Source organism: Fulmarus glacialis, unplaced genomic scaffold (assembly GCF_000690835.1).
Source record: "Fulmarus glacialis isolate BGI_N327 unplaced genomic scaffold, ASM69083v1 scaffold3622, whole genome shotgun sequence".
NCBI lineage: Eukaryota > Metazoa > Chordata > Aves > Procellariiformes > Procellariidae > Fulmarus > Fulmarus glacialis.
In genome coordinates, this window is record NW_009199613.1 from 33,953 (window position 1) to 39,368 (window position 5,416).

Here is a 5,416-nt window from a genome sequence, read left to right on the forward strand (position 1 = left end):
TTCTAATTATGTATGTCCTTTCCTACAAATTACTGGCTTCCTCCTTTTGTCCTTTTAGTCATCCCTTGCTTCTCCTCTTTATTGTTCCTATCAACTGCTGCTGTTGACTTCCTTTACACATACACAAGTAAGTTAGTGTCATCTTCTGCCCCAGAAAGCACACATTGAAGGCTCTTTGGGAGAGTAGCAGTACAACAATTAAGTAGGCACACTGCCTGAAAATTGCTTGTCTTGACTGTCCCTGCAGCTGGTTTTGAAGTCTGGTTTCTTATTTTTTTGGCAAGATGGTGACATCTTCCTGCAATTTTGTGTAACTTGTGCTGAATTAAGAAACTAGTAGTATCTCGTAACATTGTCATTAGGAGATAAATATGGTCCCATATTACTGTGTTGAAAATATATAAAATCCTTTAAAACTTAGCATGGATATTCAGCAAATGGAACCTCTGTAATATTTTAATCTGTTTCATAAAACTGAGCCTGATAACTAATATCACGCCTGCTGCCATTTCCTCTTCCAAAGGAAGTTGCATTCAGCTTCAAGAGTAGCCAGATGAAGGGCTGTGGCAATGACAGCAAAAGAGGGACACAAGTGGCAGCTGGCTGACATCGCTTCCTGTCCTGGAAATCCCCATAAAGCTAATAGTTCAGAAACAGCATGTCCAAACAGCTGCTCTCATCCTGCTGAGAGACTTGTGCTTGGGAGAGTGGTGTTTCTACGAATTTTTCAGGTTGCACTTGCTGCCTTCTATTCTGTAATAGCTGGGCCTTATGCCTGATTTTTGGTCCTCCTTCCATACCCTAAATATCTACACCTCCCTGCTGTTTCCCAGCTCCCCCTCCAGTTTCACCATCAACTTGCTTTTCCCTGCACTTCTCCCTGGACCTTTTCAGAGCCATCACGCTCCAAGTGCTGCCAGCTATTTTCTTTAATGTTTATAGTCTGTGTATCTTCCCCAGTCTCCCTCCGTGTGCTCCATGGGACCCCTCGCAGGGCAGTGGCTTGTCTCCCCAGCCATCAAGCCTGGAGACACTGAAGGGACAGCCCGGCTGAGCTTGCTGTCCTGCTCGGGCAAGGGGCAGAGCAGAAGGGCTAAGCTACTGCCTTGCACAGCGCCTAGGGCAGCATGACCTGAAGCCTTTTGCCCAATTTTTTAGTTCAAAGGAAACTTTACAGCTATCAATGAAACATTTTGAAGCTAAGTGATGAAGAGCAGATAGCATCTTTCCTTGCTCAAACTAGGGGGTGGGGGAGTTCAGTTTTCCTCTTGTTTGAAAAGCTGTTGCTAAACAGACCCTGCTTATCTATCACATTTGCTACCTACCTGCTCCAAGAACTGCTTGCTGCTCTGCTAGTGCAGTGTGAGGCTGAATGGTTTCTGGGCTGGGATTACTCACAAGAGATTCAGATTAACAGAAGTGATTAATGTTCAAACAATTCAGCCTGTGTTATCGGGTGTGCTTCTGCTATATAAGAAACAGGTGGCTATAGCACATAAAATTAGATTCCCAGAGGGTTTTTTTATTCCCCTGCTTTTTATCAACCCAAGATTTGCAGATCCAAGGTGCAACAGAGTCAGCGATGGGGGAAGAGGAGAGGGAGTTACTACCTCCCCCATCACTGTCATCTGTGCAACCTACTGCCAGCAGGGAGGCCGGGCAGCACCAGCAGCCCTGGTGCCAGCATTGAGCCCAGCTGTATGCTCCCATGTGAGTAAAAGCATCCTTTTGCCCCAGAGCATTATTGTTTGCAATGCTTCTAAAACAGGGAGATTTGTACATGGGGATGCAAGGCTTAGTTTGGAGGGAAAACAATGTGGGTTGAAATACTGCCTTTATGCTCCACTTCTCTGAATACTTGTGATTATTTTAAGTGACCTTCTTTTGTGAGTTTAGTTGTCAATTTAAAGTTCAGCAAGTATTTTGAAAAAAAAAAAAAAAATCTGTGGAAAATCCTGTGGAAACTGAGCTAGAGTATTGGTTTTTTAAAGTTCTCACTGGATTTGTGTTTTAACCAATGTGGTGGTTATTATTCTGGTCAAGCTCTGGCCACTTGTTCATGCTCAAAAAGCACATTGCTAGAAAGTATTCAGTATGTAGTTAGCGTTCCTGTTCTTCTTTGCCAAACACCCGTGTTTCTAGCTGTCTGAAATTTCAGGCAGTAAGTGTGTTGGTAATATTGGAATTTATGTGGTAATTTTCAAAAGCAATAGATAAAGTGCAGCTATTAATCACCCTAAAAGCTGCCCTCTGAACAACAGAAACCTGCTTTTTAAAACTCCATTTAAAAGGAAAAAAAAATGTGGTGAGGAATTGTTCTGCCTTTAATCCATTTAAGTTTGAGGCTGGTGAAAGCGTTTTCCAAAATCCTCCTGGCTGTCAGCCAAGTTGGATCAAAATAAACTGCACTGAAACAATCAGGAACTTGTTTTAAGATTAAATTTTCTTTTCATCCCTTAGTCTAAAGTTGCAGACAGCTCTGTGGGTGTCTGAACAAATGAGGATCAGGGAGGGAGAGAAAGAGAAATGAGAGAATTGGAAAGCAGTGGTTGATGTTTTTTGCTTCGGTTTGTGAATCTATCTCATTAGGTTTTTCTTCACCAATAAGTAAGAATTGTGCTGAAAATTAGTATTCAAATACAAGTTTGATAAGAAAGGAATGTAACTCTTTATTATGTTTTTGTAAGTAGGGCTTATGTGACAGTCAATTGTGCTTCTAATGAAAAATAGCAATATTTTTGCTGCACAGGATTTCACCCTAAGATAATTTGAACTTCCTGTAGGATAAAACAGAATTCAACTGCCTAGTAAAACATGATTATTCCTAGCTAAATATGATTATTCCATTGTTTATGGTGCCTTGGGAGAGTAAGTTATTTTGTCCTGTATAAGGATGTTTAAGTGACTCTCTGACTTCTGATTTTATCTTGAAAGTATTGTTAAAAAATTGTTGTGGTATTGAGTAGCCGCGAGATGGTAGTATGATAGAGATAATGGAGATAACATAAACCAGAGGTTTAGCTGTAAGCTAAAATCAGGGGAAAGCCAGTAATGATAATAGGATACTATTTTTATAGGTTGTTGCATGTAATTGAAAAAACAAGCTGTCATATCCCAAATACAAACTGTGTAGGTTTTCTGAATAACAGACACTTCTTGTGTGTTGACTCAGCATAAGGCAAAAATGTGTAGCCAGAGACACAATTCTTCTTGCTTTTCAACTAGAAGGGTACCTTGAGGAGCACATCATCTGGAATCAGCATACATTTGTTAGTTATGGACACTTTTTTGTTAAGGTGGTGGAATCATTATGATAGTTCTGTTGCTTAGCAAACTGACTAAAGAGGAAGCACCAACGTTCTTCAGGGCCCAGAAAGAGGGACTTACCTATATTTCATCTGGTGACATTGACCAACTTACCTGTTCTGGTTGCAGCGTGTTGCCTTAGATGCAATAGAAAAGCCTGAACTTCAGGGTACAGGCAATCAAAGAACCATCACTTGGACTCATGTTAAACCAGGGGAGAAAAGTTGAGTGTATTCAGAAACATCAAAGACTTCTTTGGATACGTCTGTCTTTGGCTGCTGGCAGAATTGAGCTACTCCCGCTCAGCAATTTTTCATTGCCCTCATTCCTCAGGTTTTGAGACTCAGTGCTGCAACTTGCACACTAATGAACTGAACTAAATGAAAGTTGTGTAAATGCATAATAGTTAAAAAAAAAAAAAAATCAGAATACTGCTGTGAGTATATACACATTTTTCAGCTACTTGCTTCCAGTTTGTAATTACTTCCCCTGTCACGTTTCTTTCTGTGAAAAAGTACTTCAGGCATCCAAAGTGGTCCAGAGAGCTTCACAGGACCTAATCTAGACTTCATGAAAGAGATAGAAGAACTTGCAAGGGGATTTATTGAAACCACAGAGAAAACGATGGCTTTAGAAAAGCTATGGGAGGAAAACTCAAAGTCCTCAGGTAATCTGTGATCTTTCTAATAATTAATTGCTTTGTCTATCAGGTAGTGATAACCATCAAACAAAGGAATACTCTTACCTTAAAAACAAAATGAACAAACTAAAATTTTAGCTGATCTGAAAAAAGCCACTTTTATGATTACTATTACTGTGGTCATCACAAAATTATCAGAAAAACAGTTAGCTTTCTATAACTGTGCCCTTGTTTACTCCTTGATAGTTAACAAAATACTGCAAGAGGAAAGGTTTAAAGGTAAAGATTAATAATCTGAGTACATGGTTACTTGGTCTAATATGCATTTAAAAGTTACTTATCAGGATTTAAGTCTTTCTCCCCAGGTTTTTCTGTTGTACTAGAGAGTATAGAGATGGAAAACCTCAGTAGCTCACACCTGGTGACCTTTAGGCAAACAAGTCAGTCTTGCACTAAAAGAGTGAGACTGGAAACACCAAGTTGTGATGTTCCTGCTCTGTTCCCACCCATATTGCACAGCCTTGCTGCTGTAGCAGGTGGGCAATTAAGACCTACTACCACCCTGCCTTTCTGGCTGAGTTTTCAAGCAGAAAGATTTAGGCGAAACAGTCATTTTCATGCCTGGCTGTCTGGGAGCTAGTACGTTCATCTAGTGTTGATGTAATGATTTTGCCTTACTGAAAAGTGAATCATAAGCAATTTCTTTTAACTGACTTTTGTGATAATAGTAAAAGTATTGGAAAGCACAGAAAATCAAGTGGATCACTACCTTTCTAGGATATTTGTTGTCTCACATGCCTTGCTATTGCTTATAAAATTGATTCTTCTGAAGTTAATAATGCCTCTCTGTAAAAGAAAATATTTGATTTTACAGGGCTCCATAACATCACGGCTTTTCTTACTGTAAGTATTTTTGCAGTATATTTCTAAATTACAGTTCTGGATTTTGAGGCATCTTTATTATAATGGTTAGAAATTTGTATCCTGTCAACTTTTAGTAAAGTATTTTTAAAAAAAATTGGTATGCTGTTGAAGGAAAAAATGATGTCTTGTAAATTTGATAGAGATTCGGTAGTTTCTAGATTACTGATTTAAACCAGTCTAGGTGTATTGGGTTTGCGTGGTAAGGTTTTGGTAGTGGGGCTGCTACAGGGGTGGCTTCTGTGAGAAGGTGCTAGAAGCTTTCCCCATGTCCGATAGAGCCAATGCCATCTGGCTCCGAGATGGACCCATCGCTGGCCAAGGCTGAGCCCATCAGTGACAGTGGTAGCGCCTCTGGGATAACATAGTTAAGAAGAAGGGGAAAAAAAACCCCAACCTGCGCAACTGCTGAAGAGACAAGTGAGAATATGTGAGAGAGACAACTCTGCAGACACCAAAGTCAGTGAAGGAGGGGGAGGAGGTGCTCCAGGCATCGGAGCAGAGATTCCCCTGCAGCCCCTGGTGAAGACCATGGTGAGGAAGGGGGGC